Source organism: Artemia sp. Qi Xiang Cuo, chromosome 7, assembly GCF_049724085.1.
Source record: "Artemia sp. Qi Xiang Cuo chromosome 7, ASM4972408v1, whole genome shotgun sequence".
Taxonomy (NCBI): domain Eukaryota; kingdom Metazoa; phylum Arthropoda; class Branchiopoda; order Anostraca; family Artemiidae; genus Artemia; species Artemia sp. Qi Xiang Cuo.
The window spans coordinates 19,466,260-19,481,918 of record NC_142800.1 but is presented as its reverse complement, the minus strand read 5'-3'; the positions used below and the strand labels follow the sequence as shown (position 1 = coordinate 19,481,918).

The 15,659-nt window shown below is 33.4% G+C and overlaps 1 protein-coding gene across 1 annotated transcript in view; it reads right to left on the bottom strand.

Moving 5' to 3' along the window:
• Appl (amyloid-beta-like protein) overlaps nucleotides 1-15,659 on the bottom strand; it is a 167,535-nt gene that overhangs the window by 47,274 nt on the left and 104,602 nt on the right. The gene's annotated exons all lie outside the window — the stretch shown is intronic.

Here is a 15,659-nt window from a genome sequence, read left to right as displayed (position 1 = left end):
GACTAAATTTACCTACTCGCAAACGATTACCAGGGTAAACATTTTCTCGGAAAATTTCCCTGAACAACAACTCAAGAAAACTGAAAATACTGATTTTTCTTCCTTAACGTGTCATTACCTTCCGGAATTTATAATAAGTTATATAACCAGAGATAAGGACAAGGAAAAGGTGGAATGCTATCAATCGATCTGCTTAAGAATATTGGACTGAAAAAGAAGCAAGGGGAAAAAATCAATCCTGTTCATGGGTGCCCATATGCTCATTTTTTTGGAGGGGGGGGGGCTTACCTAGTCTAATCGGCAGTTCCAATGGTGTATAATAGTAATCTAAAAAAAATAATATACAAATGTAAGGCAGCTTCATTCGACAAGAGTGGGGGGCACCCTCCCCCTGCCTCCCCTTATGGACGCCCATGATCCTGTTGGGGGAAAAAAAAGTTTTAGAATTTTTTACGCAACAATAAAAAAGGTGGAAAATATAGTCGTTTAAGGAAAACATATTAAGGCAGTAGCTTGTCAATACTGAGAGCAAGTGCATAGAGTCCTTTACAGGTGTAGAAGAGGTAAAAATAAGCTATCCACAAAATCAAAATAAAGCTTAAATATACATAGTGAGGAAAAGATAAACACATTACGGTATCTTACACGTCTTAAGAACATTCTTCTAATTTTAATATGGCAATATTTACGAGAACATAAATTTTACAAGAAAGGTAGAAACTTTTTGATTTCTTTGAAGCACAGTTTATAGAATTAGCAGTATGATCATACCCTATCTCACCCATTATAAAAACCCGGACCAAGGTGCGAGTGCTCCAGAGAACGTTTTTGCAGATATAAACATAAGCGGCATTAGATCTTTTCACGGGTAGACAAGTCAGATTTCTGTTGGACACGAAACAAATGGAAACCCGCTATTACGAATAATGCACTTTGTAACCATTTCTCATTGATTGACGGAAACAGACTAACCCGCTAATGTAGAAATAAGTGGGAGGAGCTTTTTGTTCGTACCGAGAATGAAGACCAGAAATGATCTGCGATAAACTTACTGGATAATTCTATAAACTGTGGTTTGAACAACAGACACATGAGCCCTTCAGAAGCCAACATAGCTAAGTCCACTTTTCCACACATTTCGTACGGTTTTGGTATTAAACCACTTGATTGAGCCTTAGATTATCACAAAGAAACGAAATCAATGTCAAAAAATGGACAAAGACTTTCTTGGAAGAAAACATCAGAATTGTTTTTGGGGAACATATTTATCTAAAATGCACTTCGGAGCATTTTCTACAGCCATGTACACAAACACACACCAGGACAATATAGACATTCCTTCTCCCAGACGATTGTTCTACTGAAGTCACAACAAACAAAGAATATCCACTTTTAATTTTCTCTTTTTCATTAACAGAATTAGTCGAATTAGCTGTGAACAGTTTTAAATCTGTTATATATCCAACACTTCATTTTTGAATTTTATTTACTCTTTCGAGCTTACAATGCATCATATAATAAACATAATTCTCACTGTAGCTTACACTGACCGAATTTTACTTTATACAATGGGCAAGTGGCCGTAACTCCCATCAAATCACTAATCTGAAAACAAGCATGACACACTATACGACGAATACTTGAAGCGAGTATTTCTCTGTTGGACAAAAGTCAGTTGATTTCTGATGCTCCCATGGCTCTATTAGTTATGTGCTCTATTAGTTTTTTTTTAATGCCCATCATCCTATTAGGCTTTTAGCTCCCAATAGATCCTCGAAAATTTTGACTCGTATTATATATTCAAAGTTACATTTAACTTTTGTACTTTATTATATATTTATTTTTACTCGAACGAGTGGGGTAATTTGACGATATTAGCAGTATATGATTTCAGGGGTTCAATTACTACACCAAAAAATGGCTTCGAGTAGAGATGTTATTCATTCGAAAACGAGGTCAAAAGTGAAAAACAATCGAGTTCAGGGATGAGTTAGCTCTTAGGGGGCTTAAGAGACCTTTGCTCTTGGTTAGCCAAATTATCTTTAGCATTGCTAAACTGTTCAGGTTTCAAGACTTCCTTTAAGTTAAAGCAGGAAAATAGCTCTCGGCAGAAGTGGGAAAAAAGAATACGATACAACCTAACAATGGCAGTAGATTGGAGTTTCAAGCAGAAAAACGAGCAAATGAAGTAAAATAAAAATCGCTCATTTATACAATTATTTTTTAAGACGGTAATGGTTTAGCAAACCCCCTCTTCTGACGTAAACAGTATAATGATAAAAAAAAAAAACTAGTACCATTCGATTCCCTAATTAACACTCTTTCCGAATATAATGGTCACTACTGTGACAATATACCCCACCCATGTTCCAAATGGCACTAAAAACTGCATTTTTGGTGGCATATCTCAAGTGGAAAAGCTGGGTCTAGTGGGCTACCAGTACTTTTTAGAATGACGTTTAATGGCTCATTTGAAAGCTATTTTTCATATCTAAGTGATGTTTATCAATTCTACCATCCTTAAGTATGTTATAGCCAACACTTTTGATGTCACTTCTTAAGTAGAAAAGCTTGGATAAACTGGGTCTGGGGGGAAATTGAGGTCCGGGAGGGGAACTTGTCCTCTCTATCTCATAGTAAATTATGCCCCTGACACCAATCCCCTACCCACTTGGTGGTTGGAGAAATGTAGGCATGTGGTTCTGGAACAACTCAAAGTTCTATATTAAAAGAAGGATTACTTATTGTTATACTTACTTCTTCAAATTATTTACTTGACAATTCCAACATAATATTCTCTCCATCGTAAGATTGTGCATCCAAAGAGGAAGAAAGACAAACAAATATAGTTCTCTAGGAGAATTCAGGTGATTCTTCCCAAAAATTTTTAAATAAAAACAGACTTAGTTTATAATACCATATATCGTACCTACACAAAAAATTATATTTCTTTGGAATTTCCATTCATTCCTGAGTAATGAGTGACTTTGTATTTAGGTACAAGTCAAATAAATCCCTAAGTCTAAAGGCACATTTCTGTTGAGGTAGCAAAATTCTCCGCATGTATGTCGATACATAAACCAGTCCGCTCAGTTAACCTATTGTGTCGTAGCTACTAGCCAAGAGCTACTTTCTTAAGTGCGACTAAATTTATTTTTTTTTAACAAAGAATTAAAGATCTATTTCTTCTTTTTAATTTTTTTTTCTTATAAAAAGAAACGATACTATGTTTGGATTTTTTTTTCACTCCTTATTTTTTCCTTCAATTCTTTTGCGGCTTCTGTGCGGATTTCTGCTCTTTAATAAGGGTTGAGATGTCTTACATCCCCTAGATTGGAGGTGATTAGAAATTATATTAAAAAAAAAAGTTTTCAACTGAAACTAAGGACCAACATTAACTTAAAACGAACAGAAATTATTCCGTATAAATAAAAGAGGGCATAGCAGTGTAGTTTCTAAATTCAATTTTAATCAAAAACGAGCATAGATTAATGAAAAAAAGTTTTTCCGAAGGAAGTAAAGAGCGAAGTTGAACTTAAAACGAACAAAAATTTTTACTTCACACCATGTGTAACATATATCAATAAAACTAATGCAAATAAATCAACCGACGATATTTTCCTATGTTTGTGACATTACACAAAACTAGCGCTTTACTGAAAACACAAAATAATATAGGAGTTTTGGTACGGTAAAAGTGAACAGTATAAAAGTAAAGCATCTTTAGATTGTTGCTTTATTTATTTTTTCATTTAATTTGGCAGAGTTTTTTTAAGGCACCACTGAAAGTAAGGAGCGACATTAAAACTTAAAACGGACAGAAATTATTCTGTATAAGAAAGGGGCTGTCCCCTCCACAACGCCTCGCTCTTTACACTAAAGTTTTTATTGTTTTAAAAAATAGAGTTGTGAGAAAGAGTCAAACTTTAGTGTAAAGAGCGAGGCGTTGTGGAGGGGACAGCCCCTTTCATATACAGAATAATTTCTGTTCGTTTTAAGTTTTAATGTCGCTCCTTACTTTCAGTGGTGCCTTACAAAAACTCTGCCAAATTAAATGAAAAAATAAATAAAGCAACAATCTAAAGATGCTTTACTTTTATACTGTTCACTTTTACCGTACCAAAACTCCTATATTATTTTGTGTTTTCAGTAAAGCGCTAGTTTTGTGTAATGTCACAAACATAGGAAAATATCGTCGGTTGATTTATTTGCATTAGTTTTGTTGATATATGTTACACATGGTGTGAAGTAACAATTTTTGTTCGTTTTAAGTTCAACTTCGCTCTTTACTTCCTTCGGAAACACTTTTTTTCATTAATCTATGCTCGTTTTTATTGTTTTTATTGTTTTAAAAAATAGAGTTGTGAGAAAGAGTCAAACTTAAGCGTAAAGAGCGAGGCGTTGAGGAGGGGACAGCCCCCTCCATATACAGAATAATTTCTGTTCGTTTTAAGTTGTAATGTCGCTCCTTAGTTTCAGTTAAAAAAACTTGTTTTTTTTTATTTAATTTCTGAACGTTTTTGAATTAATGCAGGTTTTGATTTTGGATCACCGTACATGAATAATTAAAACAACATTTGCATATTAATTTTAATCTTTTTGGTTAAATGGCTTTCTCGAAAGTAGTTTAATTTTATTAACGAACTTCAATATTCATATATTTTTAATACGTATATTAGGGGGTTCGCCCCCTAGTAAGTGACTCACTCTTTACGCTAAATTTCGAATTTTGTTCCAATTCCTCAAAACTGACCTCTTAATCACAAAGGCCATTAAATACAATAAATAGATCTTATGAAAGTATTAAAAAAAATTATCGTAAAGAGCGAGGTATTGACTAGGGGGCGAACCCAATCATATACGTAAAAATTCCTGTTTGTTTTAATTTTTGATATTACTCCTTACATTCAGTTGAAAAAATTGTGTTTTGTATTATTTAATTTCTGATCGTTTTTTAAATAATGCTTGGAAATCCGGCACCCCCTTCATAGCAATGCCCCTTCCCCCATGAAAACTTCCTCCACGGAAAGATCCTCCCTCATAACCCCCGGCCCCCCCCCCTCTCCCAGAAAAAATCCCCCCTGAAAACGTCTGTATACTTCCCAATAACCAAAACTATATGTAAACATTGGGATAACTTCACAGCTTACAGCCCTTCCCCCGGGGACTGTGGGGGATTCAGTCATCCTCAAAGACATAGTTATTATATTTTTCGACCATGCTGAACAAAATCACAATCTCAAAATTTTGATCGGGTGACTTTGGGGAAAAATAGAACCCTCCCGCGGTATCCTAGGACCACTGGGTCGATACGATCACCCCTGGGTAAAAAAAAAACAAACAAACAAAAAAACAAATAAACACACCTCCCTGATCTTTCTTCTTGCAAAAAATACAAAATTCGACATTTTTGCAGATAGGGAGCTTTAAACCTCTATGGCAGGGTTCTCTGATACGCTGAATCTGACGGTGTGATTTTCATTAAGGTTCTATGACTTTTAGGGGGATGTTTCCCCCTTTTTTCAAAGATAAGGCAAATTTTCTCATACCTTTTGATGTGTAGGACTAAACTTGATGAAACTTATATATTTGATATCAGCATAAAATCTTATTTTTTTATGTATCTATTGGTATCAAAATTCCGTTTTTTAGAGTTTCGGTTGCTATTGAGCCGGGTTGCTCCTTACTTACAGTTCGTTACCACGAACTGTTTGAAAAGGACATTTCATGATTATTTTGTAGACAAGTTCGAACTGTCACTACAGGCTCGCTTTAGAATTTGTATTACAAGTTAAAATTCTCCGTTTTCTAGAGATAAATAACTGTATTTCAAGAGTTCAGATTACGGTTGATATGTTCTTAATTTCGAGTAATGCTAGGTGAGACCAAGATGTTACCTGATAAATACATCCATTATTTTATATGCTGTGTAAATGACTTTAAACTTTAAATTTTTCTGCCTAAGTTTTTAATACAATTTTAATTCTATTCTGAAAGTTACTGATATCACAGCTTCTGTAGGACTATGAAAAGCGATAGAGATTAGTTTGTTGTTGTGAGGCTACGTATTTAGATTTGATTCCTAAATCAGTATTCTTGTTATACTTGGCTTTTGTGTTTTCAATAAAGCACTATTTTTCTAATGTTACACACATAGAGGAGTATCACCAGTTGGTTTTTTTGCATTAGTTTTTTCGATATGTGTTAAATAAGCTGTGAAGTAATAATTTTTGTTCGTATTAAGTTTCAACTTCGCTCTTTACTTCCCTCGGAAAAACTTTTTTTTTTAAATTAATGTCAAAGATAAGCGCGAAGACTATTTATCATGGGAACTTATTCGAAGCGGAAACTTAATCAAACCCTTATCCAACGGGAAGCTTTTAGTAAGCAGCAAAAACAAGTACATTTGATTGCTCCTTAAAATGATTAAATAAATAAAAAACAAGTTTTTTTAACTGAAAGTAAGGAGCGAAATTAAAACTTAAAACGAACAGAAATTATTTCGTATATGAAAGGGGCTGTCCCCCGCTGAACGCCTCGCTCTTTATGTTAGAGTTTTTTTTATTGTCTTATAAAGCAGAGTTGTGAGAATGAGTCAAACTTTAGCGTAAAGAGCGGGGCGTTGAGCAGGGGATAGCCCCTTTCATATACGGAATAATTTCTGTTCGTCTTAAGTTTTAATGTCGCTCCTTACTTTCAGTTAAAAAAACTTGTTTTTTTTTTATTTAATTTCTGAACGTTTTTCAATTAATGCAGGTTTTCATTTTGGCTCACCGTACATGAATAGTTAAAGCGACATTTGCGTATTATTTTACTTTTTTTGGTTAAATGGCTTTCTCGAAGGTTGTTTAATTTTATTTACGAACGTTTTTATTAGTAATGAATATAATATATACGAATATATTATAATAATATATAAATACGAATTAACTTACGTAACGAACTTCTATATTCGTATATTTTATTACGCATATTAGAGGGTTCGCACCCTAGTCAATAACTCGCTCTTTACACTAAAGTTCGAATTTTGTTCCAATTCTTTATGAATGACCCCTTAATCACAAAGGCTGTTAATTAGAATAATTAGCTCTTATGAAAGAACTAAAAAAAACTTCAGCATAAAGAGCGAGGTATTGACTAGGGGGCGTACCCAACCATATACGTAAAAATTTCTGTTCGTGTTAAGTTTTAATGTTGCTGCTTACTTTTAGTTGAAAATTTTTTTATTTATTTAATTTCTTATCGTTTTTTTAAATAATGCTCGGAAATCCGGCACCCCCTTCATAGATGTGTCCCTTCCCCCATGAAAACTTCCTCCGCGGAAAGATCCTCCCACGTAACCCCCGACCCACCCATCCCCCACTACCAGAAAAATCCCCCCTGAAAACGTCTTCCCAATAACCAATACTATATGTAAACATTGGGCAAAGTTCATAACTTGCAGCCCTTCCCCCGGGCACTGTGGGGGATTCAGTGTTTCCTCAAAGACATAGTTATTATATTTTTCGACCATACTGAACAAAATGGCTATCTCAAAATTTTGATCGGGTGACTTTGGGAATAATAGCGTGAAAGGGGGCCTAGTTGCCCTCCATTTTTTTGGGTCACTTAAAAAGGGCACTAGAACTTTTAATTTCAGTTTGAATTAGCCCTCCCGCGATATTCTGGGACCACTGGGTCGATAAAATCACCTCTGGGGAAAAAACAAACAAAAAAAAAAACGAATAAACACGCATCCGTGATTTTTCTTCTGGCAAAAAATACAAAATTCCACATTTTTGCAGATAGGAGATTGAAACCTCAACAGTAGGGTTTTCTGATACGCCGAATTTGATGGTGCGATTTTCATTAAGATTCTATGACTTTTAGGGGGTGTTTCCTCCTTTTTTCGAAAATAATGCAAATTTTCACCGGCCCTTAACATTTGATGGGCAGGATAAAAATTAATGAAACTTATATATTTGAAACCAGAATACAAATTTGTTTTTTTATGTATTATATTGGTATCAAAATTCTGTTTTTAGAGTTTCGGCCACTATTGAGCCGGGTCGCTCCTTACTTACAGTTCGTTACCACGAACTGTTTGAAAAATAAGAATATTGTCAAATAAAATCCCAAAGAAAAATAATAGGATCATATAAGGTTATGGGAATATGGCCACTCTTATTTAAAGAAGAAAAAACACTGTACGTCAAAGGAAATGAAAAAAAAAAAAAAAAAAAAAAAAAAAAAGTCTCAGGATAATGGAATTCACAGAAAAAAAAACATTTTCTTCTTTTTTGCTTCAACCAATATTTTGGCTCAACATATTCTTTTTTTTTGTTTTTTGGATTAACATATTTTTCTTCTTTGAATTTCACAGGCAATTCTATAAACGCTTTAGTTGATCATTCTGCATTAGAATCATGCTTTTTTTTTCTTCAAATTAAATGTAACAGAGAAATCTTTAAGTAAATTTTAGAGCTTTCAGTAAATTATTCTCGTAGTTATAATTTTTCTCTGAGTTCTGTAGTTCCAAGCACTCTTTTAGTTAAAAAAAAAAAATAAATGTGAAATAAATTAAAAATGACAATGAAATTATTCTTAGTCGTTCAAGAAAATTATTTTCGTAGTCATAAGCATTCTCGTAGTCCAATAGATACAAGTACGCTGCATTTATTATTTGTTTTAAAGTTAAAAATAATTCTTTTAAATAAATTAAATAGCAGTGATATCAAACAGTTCGCGATAACGAACTGTAAGTAAGGAGCGACCAGGCTCAATAGTAACCAAAACTCTAAAAAACGGAACCCATCAAAATTTGCCTTATTTTCGAAAAAAGGGGGAACAAACCCTAAAAGTCATAGAAATTTAATGAAAATCACACCATCAGATTCAGCGTACCAGAGAATTCTACTGTAGAGATTTCAAGCTGCTATCTGCAAAAATGTGGAATTTTGCACTTTTTGCCAGAAGAAAGATCACGGATGTCTGTTTATTTGTTTTTTTTTTTGTTTTTTTTTCCAGGGGTGATCGTATCGACCCAGTGGTCCTAGAAAATCGCGAGAGGGCTTATTCGAACGGAAATTATGAGTTCTAGTGCCGTTTTTAAGTAACCAAAAAATTGGAGGGCAACTAAGCTCCTTTCCACGCTCATTTTTTCCCGAAAGTCACCGGATCAAAATTTTGAGATAGCCATTTTGTTCAACATAGTCAAAAAATCTAATAACTATGTCTTTGAGGATAACTTAACCCCCCACAGTCCCCAGGGCATAGGCTGCAAGTTATGATCTTTGCCTATTGTTTAAATTTAGTATTGGTTGTTGGGAAGTATACAGACGTTTTCAGGGGAGATTTTTTCTGGTGAGAGGAGAGGGTTACGTGGGAGAATCTATCCATGGAGGATGTCTTCATCGGGGAAGAGATTTGTTCCCTGGGCGGGGGGGGGGGCCAGATTTCCCAGCATTATTATAAAAAAGAATCAGAAATTAAATAAAAAACAAGTGCTTTCAACTGAAAGCAAGGAGCAACGTCAAAACTTAAAACGAACAGAAATTATTACGTGTATGAGGGGTTCGCCCCCTCATCAATACCTCGCTCTTTACGCTAAAGTTTTTTTTTTAGTACTTTCAAAAGAGCTATTATTCTAATTAAACAACCTCTGTGATTCAGGGGTAATTCTTAAAGAATTGGAACAAAATTCTAACTTTAGTGCAAAGAGCAAAGTATTGAGGAGGGGGAGACCCTCATATACGTAATCTTTTCTGTTCGTTTTAAGTTTTAATGTTGCTCCTTACTTTCAGTTGAAAAAACTTTTTTTTTGTCTTAAATTGGAATTACTTTTTGATCTTCAAGTAAATAATTCTCCTAGCCCTGTAGTTACAAGTATTCAACGATTTTTGTGTCAAAAAAAAAAAATAGACTAAATATAACAATAAAAGCATATTGTAAAATTGTTTTTAAAGGTTTAAGCAACTTATTCTCGTAGTTACTCGGCAGTCCCATGCTAAACTGTTCAATCGGATACAAATTTACTTTGTGTTTCTGATAACTTATTATTTAGAAGAACAGGAGATAGTATTGTAAAGATCTTGCAAGAAAAAGTTTAAGTCAGTATTAAGTGTTTTGTGATATCACCCAGTTCTCATCGCACGACTTTAAGAGCTACAATAAAAATATATTGTGTTTGCGAGTCTGTTTTTATTTATTTTGTATTTTTGTAGGAATAAAGAAAGAAAAAAACACTTCCAATTAATACTTCTCATGTTTATTATACTTCCGACTAACGCTTACATCATTGTGTCATCCAAGCTATTATTTACTATTATCATAATTTTGTTGATTGCAAATTATCTTTAGTAGTTCCTACAGCGGACTAAAATGTCAGTTGCTTATCATCATAAACCAACAAATATTTTTAGATACAGTATGGGTTTGTATTCGTGCTCGTCTAAACCATGTTAGTGTTTGCTAAATATGGGAATCATATTTCTATATTACAGATGAAACATTATAAAGCTATTTATTTTCATTATACCCAGGAGAAAATTCTTTGCTTAAGTACAAAGGACAAAGAAAATGTAATCTGATTGTTTGAAAAAAAAAAAAAAAAAAACAAACCGCTTCAGAAGGTGTCTTTGGGAATCAACAGAATTATTAATATTTTAATTTCTTCCAGGCAAAAAGCGCTGCCATATTTCACTATGTAATTCTGCCAATTTATTTTCACGGTTCAACATGGCAACACTGACGAAAATGGGGTGCTTCCCTAAAAACTACACAATTTCAAAACAGTCAATCGAAAAAACTTTGGAAATCGCTGGTACAAATAGACCCAAGATGAGTACAAGGGGCAAAAAAGTTCTTATTTGATGTCCTTGGTGTTTCAATAACTCTCGAAAAAGGTACTGACTTATTTTATATGTTAAAAAAATCGTAATTATGTTGCTGGTTTGTTTGGAATGTCCCATTTTTAATATAGTAAGTTCATATAAGCTTGACCCTTATATGAGGCGAGGGGGATTTCAGAGTTTTCTCTGGGATGAAGTCGAAAATACAGAAAAGGAGATTTTTAAACCACTTTTTCTTCATGGTGGTCAAACCGCCACTTCCAAAAGTGCAAATTGTCCTTAAGACAATTCTTAGGGGTTAAGCTTTATGTCTTCACCGTAGAATTGTTTTTGTAAGGTTAACTGCCAAGTTCTTTGAGTCTGATAATACGTAACAAACACAGCCTGAAATGGGTTAGTGTGAAGTTTACTGACAGCCTCTTCTGTTTGAAAATAAGACGAAAAGTTTAAACAGCTTCACTCTTGAAACTGAAGCTCCTATAGTTCTAAAAAGCGCTATTAGTGTATTTGGGAAGAAACAAAGTAGCCTAATAATTGTGTTTAATTTCATAGACTTTCAGTTTAACAGTAACACACTTATTTTCAACTTTTAGAAAACCAAAAATAACAACTTTTTTTTACAATTTGGGTAGCAAACTCGGCTAAAGTATTTCATACGTGCGCCATCTATAACGAATAGTATAGTAACCGAGTGTAAGCCCATGTTTGTCTCTTGAGATAAACGAAAAATAACCGACGCTATCTGTGCTTACCTAGGCTAAAGGAAAATTCTATGATGAAGGAAACGCTCATATCCTAAGTTTTAATCTCCGTCAGCTTATCCGGCAACACCCTGATAGTTATTCCGCTCTTCTGTCAAACACCTCGTTCGTGATGTTTTAGATGAAATTTAGCTAAGTTCCTTTTTGAAAGTTTATATGGAATGGTTGAATTATAACAATTCTATGAATTGTTTCAAAATATTGATTGCCTTATTCTGAGGACCAAAAAGATGCAACAAAAAGGGAAATAAAAAAAAACTCTCATTAACTTTCATAAACATACAAAACAATAAAGTAGCTTTTCATCCCTTAAAGTATTATAAAGAAAATATAAAAAGTTCGATCCTTTTAATGGGTAACGTCATGACATCATATATTACCATAATCAAACCATTCAACAACATCCGATCATTCAAACTAACCAAAGACTCAACCAGAATCAAAAGTTGCTTTCGCTTAAATATAAGTAATACGTACAAGTACAAAATATAAGTATAAGTGATTACATGTTTATGAGACAAATTGACACCCAAAAATATTTCGATCTGGTGATATGTGAACAAATAAGCATTGAAATTTCTTTTTGAATTTCCTCCATTGTTTGCTGTATAGATTCAGTCAAGATGGCGATACTTATATCATATAGCGATCATACTCAAGAAGTAAAGTTAGGTTAATCATAATGAAATATACCAAAATACGACGAAAATATCATACTTTAGTTACAAAATTATAGAAACTACAACAGGAAATTATAGAAAGCAGGCCGCCCAGAACGCGTTTTATTATATACCTAACCACCTCTATATATTTAATATTTAGTAAAAACATACCTGCACAAGACTTTATCTCGCTCAGGCTAAACTGATTATCTCAAAGTGGACAGAGAAAGCCGGTTTCATTACAGATCAAGAACAAAGTGTGGTCGCTATGCCACACGAGTACCAAGATGGCTTCTGAACAGCGAACATATTTATTCCCCAATAAAAATTCAAATGACCATCAATGTTCTTATTAGAAAAAAAAAATTATTTTGTCAAATGAAAAAAAAAACTGTTAAACTACCAACCCTGTTACCCTGCAAAATAAGCCCTTGCTTCATCTCTATTTTGATTTCCATTTTTTCCTTTTAGATGGAAGAAAGGGCTACGAATCAATTTCAAATAATCTCTACAAAGTGGATTAGAACAATAGCAGACTCTACATTAGAAGTTTCAACATAAGTACTTGCACAAGCCAGGGGAAAATCCTTTTCAGAAAGGTTTGGTGTCATAAACTTTTTCGAGGGAAACTCGTCAGCAACAGAGAAAAAGTCGGTATTTATAACTAAATCTGATAAGAAAAAGTAAAGATTATATACAATATGGGCATATATGGACTAAAATACTACAAAATTTGTGTCAGCCATCTAGCGCCTAGCGTCGGCTTTATCTACCATTAAGATGAAGAAGAAGAATAGAGATTCTGCCGCACAAGGTAGAGTTCTCTTTTACAATTACAAATTAAAAAAATCAAAAAAAAAATAAGAATAAAAAAAATCAAAAATAAAAAAAATCAGAATCATACATGGTGCCGGATGAAACATAAGTTTTTTTTGTTTCAGAGGGGTTCAAAAGGATTTTTTCGGGGGTGGGGGGAGGGAGTTACAAAAAAAAAAATTAAAAACGCATCAAAAATTTGTTCTTGTTCATTTTTGAACATGAGTCGTATAAACATCTTGGGGGGGGGGGGGTTAACCCCCCCTGACTCCATCCCCCCCGCCCATGATACGGCCTTGGATAATGGGAGCTTCTGTTAAGATAATGATTAAGAACCTCTTGCACCTACACAATTAATAGACAACCAGAAGGGGGTGACAACCATCCCTTCTTAAGAAAACTGATGTTAAAAGTGTCGAAATAAGATCACTCTCAGAATATTGTCTTATAGGGTAAATATTTTCTTATAGGGTATATATAGTCTTATAGGGTAAATTTCTCTATGTATAGATACGGTAAAGAAAACAAACATTGTAATTTTAACATTCTAGAGTCACAGCTCTTCTGAAGGAAACACTATAATAACAAAAGAGTAGCATTATTTCATTCCCCAGTTGACGCTATTTCCAAATATAATAATACCTATTCTGAAAATGCACCTCCCCAATGGCCCAGATGTAGCCCTATGTTACATAAAAGTAGCCCTATGCTACCTATTCTGAAAATGCACCTCCCCAATGGCCCATATGTAGCCTTATGCTACATAAAAGTAGCCCTATACTACCTATTCTGAAAATGCACCTCCCCAATGGCCCAGATGTAGCCCTATGCTACATAAAAATTAAAAAAAAATACTATTAATGAAAATTCTTACTTTACAATATGCAACACGTTTTTAGTAATCGGATTTTCTTGTTTTTACCATTAATATCCATGTTTTAAAACAATTTCTTTTATATAATTTTGTTTCAATTAAAAAAAAAAATATCGTTGACAAGAATAAAAAAAACGAAATTCACGATTCTTTCATTATCTATGGGTATAGTTTTCGTTTTTCAGCCGATGTGCAAAAGAAACACGATTTTGGAAAGGTCTGTAATTATAGATAGCGAATGTGTCGCAAAATCCAATATTTTTAAAATCTTATCTTCAAGTGAAGCTATATTTTAGAAAAATAATTTAAAAACATGGATGTAAATGGAAAGAAAACTCATAATGTAATAAATAGAAACTTACTAAATATTATACAGTAAGGACTTCATTAGTAGCCTTTTCATTGGTTTTGTATATAGCCTAGGTAGTACAAAACTACCTTGCTAGAAAAATAAAATATGTATGCCAGTATGAACTAACTGTGGGCAGGCTGCTTAGTATTAAAGCGTCACCAGTTGATCTTTGGATACTCGAGTTATTAAAACCTTTCTAATGCATTCTTCTAGGCATTTCTTATTCGAGTAAACAAATACATTTGTTGTTGTTTTCATCACCGAACCCTACAGAAAATTTTTACTATCCCCCCGCCCCCCCAAAAAAAATAAATAAAAAGAAATTTATTGAGCGCCCGAAAATATCTATGTACGTTCCCGACTTCATATAGAAGAGATGATAATTAAAAAGAATAAGTTAAAAGTATATTGAAATTATCATCCATTATATCTTTTTAATACTCGTTTATCTTGGTTTAGGTGTTATTGCACGATACCATGGCAGTGTTCAAACAAAATATATTGTGCATATTCCTTCATTTAAAAATAAAGTTAATGGCCCGAGAGATGACATTAAAGCTTTCCCATATTTTACTTATATATTTTTATACACTAATATTATCCTACTTATCCTAGAAACTATTCAAATCTCAAACTCCCACATTTCATCCAAAATATTTAATTTTTATAGTAATTATGTTACAATAATTAAAATCTATCTAAATTTAATAATAACGAGGTCATGTCATTATTAAAACACTCAAAAAGCACCAAACCTGGAGTACCTATCCATTATAAATTGACGACACAGACTAAAATGATATATTAACCAAGGCAGATTTTATGTTCCGATTTATAACGGAGACCAAGTTCAAATTACACTAGAAATTAAAATTCGATATTTACGAGCACAGCGTTTCCTGACAAATTGAAATTGGCCAATTTATCTTCTTTTCATTATGCATTATTTGATAGGAAAATTAAGAAATTTTGGTGCACCATCTTTAGAGTCGAAAAAGGCCATCATTTTCTTAACAGCCTTTGGTAATAATTAAAAGTAACAAGTGGGGCTTCAATTCTCAATATTTTCAATAAAATTGGGAAACCAAAGAAAAAAGATACAATCGTCTGTTTTCTGTTGCTCAATTGGTAATTAAAGCAGAATACCTAAAAACATAATAAAATAAAGAATAAGATTAAAAAGAGAGGAAATAGTGACTACGAAATAGTAAAAAAAAAACTAAAAAAAAATGTCCTTGGATCATATCTCAAACGTGAAAGCTTGAAGAAAGATCTTATTTCTAAATGGCTAGTTACCATAGGCAGCGCGCTACCGCTGTAAAGAAAAGAACGATGTGGGCACAATGTGTTTTTGATTTCTCCATA